This window comes from Cololabis saira, unplaced genomic scaffold, assembly GCF_033807715.1.
Source record: "Cololabis saira isolate AMF1-May2022 unplaced genomic scaffold, fColSai1.1 scf052, whole genome shotgun sequence".
Taxonomy (NCBI): Eukaryota; Metazoa; Chordata; class Actinopteri; order Beloniformes; family Belonidae; genus Cololabis; species Cololabis saira.
This window is the reverse complement of record NW_026906216.1, coordinates 271,714-286,402: the sequence shown is the minus strand read 5'-3', so window position 1 is coordinate 286,402 and position 14,689 is coordinate 271,714.

Here is a 14,689-nt window from a genome sequence, read left to right as displayed (position 1 = left end):
TCTCAGCGAGAAACAGTCATTTTGTACCTGAAACACTGTAAGTGGTTTGGTGAGTCCAATAATGAAATGAGTCTCTCAAATCAACTACATAGACACCTTTCTCCAATTTTCTAACGTTTTCAATAGCTTGCCTTAAAAAATCAGAAGGTAAAACAATGTTATTACAGAAATCCGCTTTTTGGCAGTTTCTCAGCGAGAAACAGTAATTTTGTACCTGAAACACTGTAAGTGGTTTGGTGAGTCCAATAATGAAATGAGTCTCTCAAATCAACTACATAGACACCTTTCTCCAATTTTCTAACGTTTTCAATAGCTTGCCTTAAAAAATCAGAAGGTAAATCAATGTTAGGACAGAAATCCGCTTTTTTGCATTTTCTCAGCGAGAAACAGTCATTTTGTACCTGAAGTGGTTTGGTGAGTCCAATAATGAAATGAGTCTCTCAAATCAACTACATAGACTCCTTTCTCCAATTTTCTAACATTTTCAATAGCTTGCCTTGAAAAATCAGAAGGTAAAACAATGTTTTTACAGAAATCCGCTTTTTGGCATTTTCTCAGCGAGAAACGGTCATTTTGTACCTGAAACACTGTAAGTGGTTTGGTGAGTCCAATAATGAAATGAGTCTCTCAAATCAACTACATGGACTCCTTTCTCCAATTTTCTGACGTTTTCCATAGCTTGCCTTAAAAAATCAGAAGGTAAATCAATGTTATGACAGAAATCCGCTTTTTGGCAGTTTCTCAGCGAGAAACAGTCATTTTGTACCTGAAACACTGTAAGTGGTTTGGTGAGTCCAATAATGAAATGAGTCGCTCAAATCAACTACATAGACTCCTTTCTCCAATTTTCTGACGTTTTCAATAGCTTGCCTTAAAAAATCAGAAGGTAGGATTCTTAATAGGACTAGCTGTTAATATCCCTAAAATATATCAGCACGATAACTCCTATCGGACATGACTGTGGGGTGGAGTTTGGACAGGATCGCGGGGCACCACCAAATCTACACGTCATCAGTTGTGTGCCTTGTCTTCATCAGGTGTTTCGGCCTCTTAACACAATACACCCTCTTCCAAGGTTGGCCTGCCACAGGCTGATCAGACCTGGGTGTGTGTCATATGGTGGCACCCCGTGGTCATCAAACAGCCCATGTTGCATCCCTCCGTTTCAGCCACAGCCAGTGACTGCTCCGTTCGGCTGCTTTGGCAAGTTCTTTTATTGCCTTCCGCTGGGCCTGTCCTCTGATCCCAACTTCCTTCAGGAGCCGTGTGGTGGACCTGGCTACAAAGCCTCGGCAGCCAATGGCCACACCTTTACGTTCCATCCCCGCGCCTCAGCATCAGCTGCTAGGTTAGCATAACGCAGCCTTTTTCTTTCGAATGCTTCGTCGATGTTATCCTCCCACGGGACAGTCAGCTCCACAATGAAGACACGCCGGCAGGACTTGGACCAGAGGACCAAATCTGGGCGCAGGTTGGTTGCTGCGATTTCTGGCGGGAAAGTGAGCCTCTGGCTGAGGTCTACCCGCATTTCCCAATCCCGGGCTGTGTCCAGTGGGCCTAAGTTTGGAGGTGATGGCTTGGTTCTCCGTTTCTCCCCTTGTCGGACGAATGTTGTCTTCCGTGGGAGGGTGGTCTGGGTTTTGAAAGGCATGGCGTTGATGGTGACCCTCTTGTCCTCAAGTTCGGCAGCCAAGCACTTCAACACTTGGTTATGGCGCCAGGTGTATCTTCCTTGAGTCATGCTGGTCTTGCAACCCACCAGGATGTGTTTGAGGGTTGCTGGGGCTGCACACTGCAGGCAGGCTGGGTCCTCTCCATACCAGAGATGTAGGTTGGTTGGAGAGGGCAGGACATCATAAGTGGCTCTGATGATGAAGCTGAGCCTATTAGCCTCCATGCTCCACATCTCATTCCACGTGATTTTCCTCCTCTCCACACCCTCCCACCTCATCCAGCGTCCTTGCTGGGCTTGGGAGACTGCCTTGGCACACCTGGCTGCCTCCTCCTGGTTGCGCACCTCCTCAACCACCATTTGTCGCCGTTCAGACGGAGTAGCCTTTTGCCAAGCGGGTGTTGTTGCTTCCAGGCCAAGACCCCCTCTGCCATGTTGGACTCGTCCCACTATATCCCGGTGTCTGAGGGTGGTCTTTGCCACTGCTACTGCTGCAGATGGTTTCCATTTCCTCCCTGTTGCCAGGTTTGGAGCCGCATCTCTGACGCATGGGTCCCGGGATTCTGTAAGAGTCATTTCCACCCTTGTTTTGGCACATTTGTACTCCTCCACCAGGCTTGAGATTGGAAGGGAGAGCGCTCCATTGCCATACAGGCCTATGCTGGAAAGGCATCTCGGCAGTCCAAGCCACTTCCTCACTTGGGCATTCACCAGTCTCTCAAGCCGATTGACATGAGATAAGGTGACCTCATATATGGAAATTGGCCACATGAGGCGAGGTAGCAGCCCAAACTTAAAGCACCATAGCTTCAATTTTCCAGGGAGAGCAGTGTTGTTAATCTGCTTGAGGCCGCTGATTGTATCCTGCCTGAGTTGTTCCACCTGCTCAGAGTCTTTAAGTTCTGCGCTATACCATCGGCCAAGGCTTTTGATAGGCTTCTCCAGAACTTGTTGGGATTGGCTGGTCGTCCACATGGAACCTTGCATTGGTGAGCTTACCTTTGACAATGGAGATGCTCCATTCGTGGCCATTTGATGTTTCCCCGGAGTTTCTCCAGCAGACGTTTGGTACATGCGACCGTTGTTGTTATTGTCGTCATGTCGTCCATGTACGCCCTGATTGGGGGAAGACGGAGCCCGCTCTCAATCGTTCTCCTCCAACCACCCATCGTGATGCACGAATAAGTAGCTCCATTGCCATTGTAAACACCAGTGGCGAGATGGTGCAGCCCGCCATAATGCCTATCTCAAGGTGCTGCCAGGCAGTTGTACTATCCTGTGCTGTAACACAGAATTGGAGATCCTGGAAGTAGGCTTTGACTAGACTTGTGATGCCCTCTGGCACTTGAAAGAAGTTGAACGCTGTCCACAAGATCTCATGAGGCACTGACCCGAAGGCATTGGCAAGATCTAAAAACACCACATGCAGGTCTTTCTTCTCCTTCTTGGCCGTCTGTACTTGGTGCCAGATGACATTTGTGTGTTCCAAGCAACCTGAGAACCCAATTATCCCTGCCTTTTGCACTGAGGTGTCAACAAAGTTGTTCGCCAGCAGGAATGCTGAGAGCCTACGGGCCACGACACTGAAGAAAATCTTTCCTTCCACATTGAGAAGGCTGATCTGGCGAAACTGCTCGATGGTTGAGGAATTCTTCTCTTTGGGAATCAGGATCCCTCCTGCCCGTCGCCATGCCTTTGGTATCATTCCTTTTTCCCATGCCACTTTCATAAGCTTCCAGAGGTATTTCAAGACGCCTGGCGTGTTCTTATACACCCTGTATGGAATGCCGTTGGGCCCCGGGGCTGAAGCTGTTCTTGCCCGTTTTACTGTGCTCTCAACTTCGCTCCATGTGGGGGGCCTTGTTTCCATCTGGTGCTCAGGTGGTTGGATGGGTGGCATATCCTCCGGAATGCTGGCTGGCACATGCCTCTGTTTGTCGGAGTAGGTCTTCCGAAGATGTTCTTCCAGTTCTCTTATGGGTACTTTGAGGGTCCCAGATTTCTCCCTGACCAAGAGGTCCTTAACAAATTTATAGGGATCTCTGTAGAAGGCAGTCCTCGTTCGCTCTCTCTTCTTATGTTGCCTTCTCAGGCATTCTGCTCTTCGCAGTGCTGCCAGACGCTGCTTGATGTCGCCCTGTAGTGCCCCAAGGCCTTTCCTTTCCACTTCCGTGGCCTTCTTCCATTGTTTCCTCAGGCACCTCCTTTCTTTCACGAGTCTCTGAATCTCTTGTTGTCTCCTGGACTTGAGATGAGCAGATGGTTCCTTCTGGGTCTGCAAGTTCTCACGTTTCACACCAAATCTCTCTGCTCCATAGCTATAAATGGTCTCTCCGATCTTGTCCAGTTTTTCTCCACACCCCCTTTCAGACCTTCTAAAAGGTGGAGGAGGTCTGTGTCTGTGGTTTCCCACTCCTTTTTCTGACAGGATTTAGGCCACAAGATTTGAGGTTTTCGTCCAGTCAGCCTCCGCTCTACTGCTGTCTGTGGCTGGATGGGCTCTGGGCTGATGTTCATAAATGGATCTGTGCTTGATTGAGCTTCGTCTGGGGTTCTGATACCCTGTGGACTGTGGTGAATATCCTGCCACTGGGCTTCACTCGACTGATTTGCCCTACCTCTAAGGAAGTAATGGTCAATGCGAGGCCCCTTGCTAAGCTCTCTCAGACACTTGAAACAATGTTATTACAGAAATCCGCTTTTTGGCAGTTTCTCAGCGAGAAACAGTCATTTTGAACCTGAAACACTGTAAGTGGTTTGGTGAGTCCAATAATGAAATGAGTCTCTCAAATCAACTACATAGACTCCTTTCTCCAATTTTCTGACGTTTTCAATAGCTTGCCGTAAAAAATCAGAAGGTAAAACAATGTTATTACAGAAATCCGCTTTTTGGCATTGTCTAAGCGAGAAACAGTAATTTTGTACCTGAAACACTGTAAGTGGTTTGGTGCGTCCAATAATGAAATGAGTCTCTCAAATCAACTACATAGACTGCTTTCTCCAATTTTCTGACGTTTTCAATAGCTTGCCTTAAAAAATCACAAGGTAAATCAATGTTATGACAGAAATCCGCTTTTTGGCAGTTTCTCAGCGAGAAACAGTCATTTTGTACCTGAAACACTGTAAGTGGTTTGGTGAGTCCAATAATGAAATGAGTCTCTCAAATCAACTACATAGACTCCTTTCTCCAATTTTCTGACGTTTTCAATAGCTTGCCTTAAAAAATCAGAAGGTAAAACAATGTTATTACAGAAATCCGCTTTTTGGCATTGTCTCAGCGAGAAACAGTAATTTTGTACCTGAAACACTGTAAGTGGTTTGGTGCGTCCAATAATGAAATGAGTCTCTCAAATCAACTACATAGACTCCTTTCTCCAATTTTCTGACGTTTTCAATAGCTTGCCTTAAAAAATCACAAGGTAAATCAATGTTATGACAGAAATCCGCTTTTTGGCAGTTTCTCAGCGAGAAACAGTCATTTTGTACCTGAAACACTGTAAGTGGTTTGGTGAGTCCAATAATGAAATGAGTCTCTCAAATCAACTACATAGACTCCTTTTTCCAATTTTCTGACGTTTTCAATAGCTTGCCTTAAAAAATCAGAAGGTAAAACAATGTTATTACAGAAATCCGCTTTTTGGCATTTTCTCAGCGAGAAACAGTCATTTTGTACCTGAAACACTGTAAGTGGTTTGGTGAGTCCAATAATGAAATGAGTCTCTCAAATCAACTACATAGACACCTTTCTCCAATGTTCTGACATTTTCAATAGCTTGCCTTGAAAAATCAGAAGGTAAATCAATGTTATGACAGAAATCCGCTTTTTGGAAGTTTCTCAGCGAGAAACAGTCATTTTGTACCTGAAACACCGTAAGTGGTTTGGTGAGTCCAATAATGAAATGAGTCCCTCAAATCAACTACATAGACACCTTTCTCCAATTTTCTGACGTTTTCAATAGGTTGCCTTAAAAATTCAGAAGGTAAATCAATGTTGTGACAGAAATCCGCTTTTTGGCAGTTTCTCAGCGAGAAACAGTCATTTTGTACCTGAAACACTGTAAGTGGTTTGGTGAGTCCAATAATGAAATGAGTCTCTCAAATCAACTACATAGACTCCTTTCTCCAATTTTCTAACGTTTTCAATAGCTTGCCTTAAAAAATCAGGAGGTAAAACAATGTTATTACAGAAATCCGCTTTTTGGCATTTTCTCAGCGAGAAACGGTCATTTTGTACCTGAAACACTGTAAGTGGTTTGGTGAGTCCAATAATGAAATGAGTCGCTCAAATCAACTACATAGACTCCTTTCTCCAATTTTCTGACGTTTTCAATAGCTTGCCTTAAAAAATCAGAAGGTAAATCAATGTTATGACAGAAATCCGCTTTTTGGCATTTTCTCAGCGAGAAACAGTAATTTTGTACCTGAAACACTGTAAGTGGTTTGGTGAGTCCAATAATGAAATGAGTCCCTCAAATCAACTACATAGACTCCTTTCTCCAATTTTCTGACGTTTTCAATAGCTTGCCTTGAAAAATCAGAAGGTAAATCAATGTTATGACACAAATCCGCTTTTTGGCATTTTCTCAGCGAGAAACAGTCATTTTGTACCTGAAACACTGTAAGTGGTTTGGTGAGTCCAATAATGAAACGAGTCTCTCAAATCAACTACATAGTCTCCTTTCTCCAATGTTCTGACATTTTCAATAGCTTGCCTTGAAAAATCAGAAGGTAAATCAATGTTATGACAGAAATCCGCTTTTTGGCATTTTCTCAGCGAGAAACAGTCATTTTGTACCTGAAACACTGCAAGTGGTTTGGTGAGTCCAATAATGAAATGAGTCTCTCAAATCAACTACATAGACACCTTTCTCCAATTTTCTAACGTTTTCAATAGCTTGCCTTAAAAAATCAGAAGGTAAATCAATGTTATGACAGAAATCCGCTTTTTGGCATTTTCTCAGCGAGAAACAGTCATTTTGTCCCTGAAACACACAGTGGTTTGGTGAGTCCACTAATGAAATGAGTCTCTCAAATCAACTACATAGACTCCTTTCTCCAATTTTCTGACGATTTCAATAGCTTGCCTTAAAAATTCAGAAGGTAAAACAACGTTATTACAGAAATCCGCTTTTTGGCATTTTCTCAGCGAGAAACAGTCATTTTGTACCTGAAACACTGTAAGTGGTTTGGTGAGTCCAATAATGAAATGAGTCCCTCAAATCAACTACATAGACTCCTTTCTCCAATTTTCTGACGTTTTCAATAGCTTGCCTTAAAAAATCAGAAGGTAAAACAATGTTATTACAGAAATCCGCTTTTTGGCATTTTCTCAGCGAGAAACGGTCATTTTGTACCTGAAACACTGTAAGTGGTTTGGTGAGTCCAATAATGAAATGAGTCTCTCAAATCAACTACATAGACTCCTTTCTCCAATTTTCCAACGTTTTCAATAGCTTGCCTTAAAAAATCAGAAGGTAAAACAATGTTATTACAGAAATCCGCTTTTTGGCATTTTCTCAGCGAGAAACGGTCATTTTGTACCTGAAACACTGTAAGTGGTTTGGTGAGTCCAATAATAAAATGAGTCTCTCAAATCAACTACATACACTCCTTTCTCCAATTTTCTGACGTTTTCAATAGCTTGCCTTAAAAAAATCAGAAGGTAAATCAATGTTATGACAGAAATCCGCTTTTTGGCATTTTCTCAGCGAGAAACAGTCATTTTGAACCCGAAACACTGTAAGTGGTTTGGTGAGTCCAATAATGAAATGAGTCTCTCAAATCAAACTACATAGACTCTTTTCTCCAATTTTCTGACGTTTTCAATAGCTTGCCTTAAAAAATCAGAAGGTAAATCAATGTTATGACAGAAATCCGCTTTTTGGCAGTTTCTCAGCGAGAAACAGTCATTTTGTACCTGAAACACTGTAAGTGGTTTGGTGAGTCCAATAATGAAATGAGTCTCTCAAATCAACTACATAGACACCTTTCTCCAATTTTCTAACGTTTTCAATAGCTTGCCTTAAAAAATCAGAAGGTAAATCAATGTTATGACAGAAATCCGCTTTTTGGCATTTTCTCAGCGAGAAACAGTCATTTTGTACCTGAAGTGGTTTGGTGAGTCCAATAATGAAATGAGTCTCTCAAATCAACTACATAGACTCCTTTCTCCAATTTTCTAACGTTTTCAATAGCTTGCCTTAAAAAATCAGAAGGTAAATCAATGTTATGACATATATCCGCTTTTTGCCATTTTCTCAGCGAGAAACAGTCATTTTGTACCTGAAACACTGTAAGTGGTTTGGTGAGTCCAATAATGAAATGAGTCTCTCAAATCAACTACATAGACTCCTTTCTCCAATTTTCTGACGTTTTCCATAGCTTGCCTTAAAAAATCAGAAGGTAAATCAATGTTATGACAGAAATCCGCTTTTTTGCAGTTTCTCAGCGAGAAACAGTCATTTTGTACCTGAAACACTGTAAGTGGTTTGGTGAGTCCAATAATGAAATGAGTCGCTCAAATCAACTACATAGACTCCTTTCTCCAATTTTCTGACGTTTTCAATAGCTTGCCTTAAAAAATCAGAAGGTAGGATTCTTAATAGGACTAGCTGTTAATATCCCTAAAATATATCATCACGATAACTCCTATCGGACATGACTGTGGGGTGGAGTTTGGACAAGATCGCGGGGCACCACCAAATCTACACGTCATCAGTTGTGTGCCTTGTCTTCATCAGGTGTTTCGGCCTCTTAACACAATACACCCTCTTCCAAGGTTGGCCTGCCACAGGCTGATCAGACCTGGGTGTGTGTCATATGGTGGCACCCCATGGTCATCAAACAGCCCATGTTGCATCCCTCCGTTTCAGCCACAGCCAGTGACTGCTCCGTTCGGCTGCTTTGGCAAGTTCTTTTATTGCCTTCCGCTGGGCCTGTCCTCTGATCCCAACTTCCTTCAGGAGCCGTGTGGTGGACCTGGCTACAAAGCCTCGGCAGCCAACCTCCACTGGCCACACCTTTACGTTTCATCCCCGCGCCTCAGCATCAGCTGCTAGGTTAGCATAACGCAGCCTTTTTCTTTCGAATGCTTCGTCGATGTTATCCTCCCACGGGACAGTCAGCTCCACAATGAAGACACGCCGGCAGGACTTGGACCAGAGGACCAAATCTGGGCGCAGGTTGGTTGCTGCGATTTCTGGCGGGAAAGTGAGCCTCTGGCTGAGGTCTACCCGCATTTCCCAATCCCGGGCTGTGTCCAGTGGGCCTGAGTTTGGAGGTGATGGCTTGGTTCTCCGTTTCTCCCCTTGTCGGACGAATGTTGTCTTCCGTGGGAGGGTGGTCTGGGTTTTGAAAGGCATGGCGTTGATGGTGACCCTCTTGTCCTCAAGTTCGGCAGCCAAGCCCTTCAACACTTGGTTATGGCGCCAGGTGTATCTTCCTTGAGTCAGGCTGGTCTTGCAACCCACCAGGATGTGTTTGAGGGTTGCTGGGGCTGCACACTGCAGGCAGGCTGGGTCCTCTCCATACCAGAGATGTAGGTTGGTTGGAGAGGGCAGGACATCATAAGTGGCTCTGATGATGAAGCTGAGCCTATTAGCCTCCATGCTCCACATCTCATTCCACGTGATTTTCCTCCTCTCCACACCCTCCCACCTCATCCAGCGTCCTTGCTGGGCTTGGGAGACTGCCTTGGCACACCTGGCTGCCTCCTCCTGGTTGCGCACCTCCTCAACCACCATGTGTCGCCGTTCAGATGGAGTAGCCTTTTGCCAAGCGGGTGTTGTTGCTTCCAGGCCAAGACCCCCTCTGCCATGTTGGACTCGTCCCACTATATCCCGGTGTCTGAGGGTGGTCTTTGCCACTGCTACTGCTGCAGATGGTTTCCATTTCCTCCCTGTTGCCAGGTTTGGAGCCGCATCTCTGACGCATGGGTCCCGGGATTCTGTAAGAGTCATTTCCACCCTTGTTTTGGCACATTTGTACTCCTCCACCAGGCTTGAGATTGGAAGGGAGAGCGCTCCATTGCCATACAGGCCTATGCTGGAAAGGCATCTCGGCAGTCCAAGCCACTCCCTCACTTGGGCATTCACCAGTCTCTCAAGCCGATTGACATGAGATAAGGTGACCTCATAGATGGAAATTGGCCACATGAGGCGAGGTAGCAGCCCAAACTGAAAGCACCATAGCTTCAATTTTCCAGGGAGAGCAGTGTTGTTAATCTGCTTGAGGCCGCTGATTGTATCCTGCCTGAGTTGTTCCACCTGCTCAGAGTCTTTAAGTTCTGCGCTATACCATCGGCCAAGGCTTTTGATAGGCTTCTCCAGAACTTGTTGGGATTGGCTGGTCGTCCACATAGAACCTTGCATTGGTGAGCTTACCTTTGACAATGGAGATGCTCCATTCGTGCCCATTTGATGTTTCCCCAGAGTTTCTCCATCAGACGTTTGGTACATGCGACCGTTGTTGTTATTGTCGTCATGTCGTCCATGTACGCCCTGATTGGGGGAAGACGGAGCCCGCTCTCAATCGTTCTCCTCCAACCACCCATCGTGATGCACGAATAAGTAGCTCCATTGCCATTGTAAACACCAGTGGCGAGATGGTGCAGCCCGCCATAATGCCTATCTCAAGGTGCTGCCAGGCAGTTGTACTATCCTGTGCTGTAACACAGAATTGGAGATCCTGGAAGTAGGCTTTGACTAGACTTGTGATGCCCTCTGGCACTTGAAAGAAGTTGAACGCTGTCCACAAGATCTCATGAGGCACTGACCCGAAGGCATTGGCAAGATCTAAAAACACCACATGCAGGTCTTTCTTCTCCTTCTTGGCCGTCTGTACTTGGTGCCACATGACATTTGTGTGTTCCAAGCAACCTGAGAACCCAATTATCCCTGCCTTTTGCACTGAGGTGTCAACAAAGTTGTTCGCCAGCAGGAATGCTGAGAGCCTACGGGCCACGACACTGAAGAAAATCTTTCCTTCCACATTGAGAAGGCTGATCTGGCGAAACTGCTCAATGGTTGAGGAATTCTTCTCTTTGGGAATCAGGATCCCTCCTGCCCGTCGCCATGCCTTTGGTATCATTCCTTTTTCCCATGCCACTTTCATAAGCTTCCAGAGGTATTTCAAGACGCCTGGCGTGTTCTTATACACCCTGTATGGAATGCCGTTGGGCCCCGGGGCTGAAGCTGTTCTTGCCCGTTTTACTGTGCTCTCAACTTCGCTCCATGTGGGGGGCCTTGTTTCCATCTGGTGCTCAGGTGGTTGGATGGGTGGCATATCCTCCGGAATGCTGGCTGGCACATGCCTCTGTTTGTCGGAGTAGGTCTTCCGAAGATGTTCTTCCAGTTCTCTTATGGGTACTTTGAGGGTCCCAGATTTCTCCCTGACAAAGAGGTCCTTAACAAATTTATAGGGATCTCTGTAGAAGGCAGTCCTCGTTCGCTCTCTCTTCTTATGTTGCCTTCTCAGGCATTCTGCTCTTCGCAGTGCTGCCAGACGCTGCTTGATGTCGCCCTGTAGTGCCCCAAGGCCTTTCCTTTCCACTTCCGTGGCCTTCTTCCATTGTTTCCTCAGGCACCTCCTTTCTTTCACGAGTCTCTGAATCTCTTGTTGTCTCCTGGACTTGAGATGAGCAGATGGTTCCTTCTGTGTCTGCAAGTTCTCACGTTTCACACCAAATCTCTCTGCTCCATAGCTATAAATGGTCTCTCCGATCTTGTCCAGTTTTTTCTCCACACCCCCTTTCAGACCTTCTAAAAGGTGGACGAGGTCTGTGTCTGTGGTTTCCCACTCCTTTTTCTGACAGGATTTAGGCCACAAGATTTGAGGTTTTCGTCCAGTCAGCCTCCGCTCTACTGCTGTCTGTGGCTGGATGGGCTCTGGGCTGATGTTCATAAATGGATCTGTGCTTGATTGAGCTTTGTCTGGGGTTCTGATACCCTGTGGACTGTGGTGAATATCCTGCCACTGGGCTTCACTCGACTGATTTGCCCTACCTCTAAGGAAGTAATGGTCAATGCGAGGCCCCTTGCTAAGCTCTCTCAGACACTTGAAACAATGTTATTACAGAAATCCGCTTTTTGGCATTTTCTCAGCGAGAAACAGTCATTTTGTACCTGAAACACTGTAAGTGGTTTGGTGAGTCATATAATGAAATGAGTCTCTCAAATCAACTACATAGACTCCTTTCTCCAATTTTCTGACGTTTTCAATAGCTTGCCTTGAAAATTCAGAAGGTAAATCAATGTTATGACAGAAATCCGCTTTTTGGCATTTTCTCAGCGAGAAACGGTCATTTTGTACCTGAAACACTGTAAGTGGTTTGGTGAGTCCAATAATGAAATGAGTCACTCAAATCAACTACATAGACTCCTTTCTCCAATTTTCTGACGTTTTCAATAGCTTGCCTTGAAAAATCAGAAGGTAAATCAATGTTATGACAGAAATCCGCTTTTTGGCATTTTCTCAGCGAGAAACAGTCATTTTGTACCTGAAACACTGTAAGTGGTTTGGTGAGTCCAATAATGAAATGAGTCTCTCAAATCAACTACATAGACACCTTTCTGCAATTTTCTAATGTTTTCAATAGCTTGCCTTAAAAAATCAGAAGGTAAATCAATGTTATGACAGAAATCCGCTTTTTGGCATTTTCTCAGCGAGAAACGGTCATTTTGTACCTGAAACACTGTAAGTGGTTTGGTGAGTCCAATAATGAAATGAGTCCCTCAAATCAACTACATAGACTCCTTTCTCCAAGTTTCTGAAGTTTTCAATAGCTTGCCTTAAAAAATCAGAAGGTAAATCAATGTTATGACAGAAATCCGCTTTTTGGCATTTTCTCAGCGAGAAACAGTCATTTTGTACCTGAAACACTGTAAGTGGTTTGGTGAGTCCAATAATGAAATGAGTCTCTCAAATCAACTACATAGACACCTTTCTGCAATTTTCTTACGTTTTCAATAGCTTGCCTTAAAAAATCAGAAGGTAAATCAATGTTATGACAGAAATCCGCTTTTTGGCATTTTCTCAGCGAGAAACAGTCATTTTGTACCTGAAACACTGTAAGTGGTTTGGTGAGTCCAATAATGAAATGAGTCCCTCAAATCAACTACCTAGACTCCTTTCTCCAATTTTCTGACGTTTTCAATAGCTTGCCTTAAAAAATTTGAAGGTAAAACAATGTTATTACAGAAATCCGCTTTTTGGCATTTTCTCAGCGAGAAACGGTCATTTTGTACCTGAAACACTGTAAGTGGTTTGATGAGTCCAATAATGAAATGAGTCCCTCAAATCAACTACATAGACTCCTTTCTCCAATTTTCTGACGTTTTCAATAGCTTGCCTTGAAAAATCAGAAGGTAAATCAATGTTATGACAGAAATCCGCTTTTTGGCATTTTCTCAGCGAGAAACAGTCATTTTGTACCTGAAACACTGTAAGTGGTTTGGTGAGTCCAATAATGAAATGAGTCTCTCAAATCAACTACATAGACTCCCTTTTCCAATTTTCTGACGTTTTCTATAGCTTGCCTTAATAAATCAGAAGGTAAAACAATGTTATTACAGAAATCCGCTTTTTGGCATTTTCTCAGCGAGAAACAGTCATTTTGTACCTGAAACACTGTAAGTGGTTTGGTGAGTCCAATAATGAAATGAGTCCCTCAAATCAACTACATAGACTCCTTTCTCCAATTTTCTGACGTTTTCAATAGCTTGCCTTGAAAAATCAGAAGGTAAATCAATGTTATGACAGAAATCCGCTTTTTGGCATTTTCTCAGCGAGAAACAGTCATTTTGTACCTGAAACACTGTAAGTGGTTTGGTGAGTCCAATAATGAAATGAGTCCCTCAAATCAACTACATAGACTCCTTTCTCCAAGTTTCTGAAGTTTTCAATAGCTTGCCTTAAAAAATCAGAAGGTAAATCAATGTTATGACAGAAATCCGCTTTTTGGCATTTTCTCAGCGAGAAACAGTCATTTTGTACCTGAAACACTGTAAGTGGTTTGGTGAGTCCAATAATGAAATGAGTCTCTCAAATCAACTACATAGACACCTTTCTGCAATTTTCTTACGTTTTCAATAGCTTGCCTTGAAAAATCAGAAGGTAAATCAATGTTATGACAGAAATCCGCTTTTTGGCATTTTCTCAGCGAGAAACAGTCATTTTGTACCTGAAACACTGTAAGTGGTTTGGTGAGTCCAATAATGAAATGAGTCCCTCAAATCAACTACATAGACTCCTTTCTCCAAGTTTCTGAAGTTTTCAATAGCTTGCCTTAAAAAATCAGAAGGTAAATCAATGTTATGACAGAAATCCGCTTTTTGGCATTTTCTCAGCGAGAAACAGTCATTTTGTACCTGAAACACTGTAAGTGGTTTGGTGAGTCCAATAATGAAATGAGTCTCTCAAATCAACTACATAGACACCTTTCTGCAATTTTCTTACGTTTTCAATAGCTTGCCTTAAAAAATCAGAAGGTAAATCAATGTTATGACAGAAATCCGCTTTTTGGCATTTTCTCAGCGAGAAACAGTCATTTTGTACCTGAAACACTGTAAGTGGTTTGGTGAGTCCAATAATGAAATGAGTCCCTCAAATCAACTACATAGACTCCTTTCTCCAATTTTCTGACGTTTTCAATAGCTTGCCTTAAAAAATTTGAAGGTAAAACAATGTTATTACAGAAATCCGCTTTTTGGCATTTTCTCAGCGAGAAACGGTCATTTTGTACCTGAAACACTGTAAGTGGTTTGGTGAGTCCAATAATGAAATGAGTCCCTCAAATCAACTACATAGACTCCTTTCTCCAATTTTCTGACGTTTTCAATAGCTTGCCTTGAAAAATCAGAAGGTAAATCAATGTTATGACAGAAATCCGCTTTTTGGCATTTTCTCAGCGAGAAACAGTCATTTTGTACCTGAAACACTGTAAGTGGTTTGGTGAGTCCAATAATGAAATTAGTCTCTCAAATCAATTACATAGACACCTTTCTGCAATTTTCTAACGTT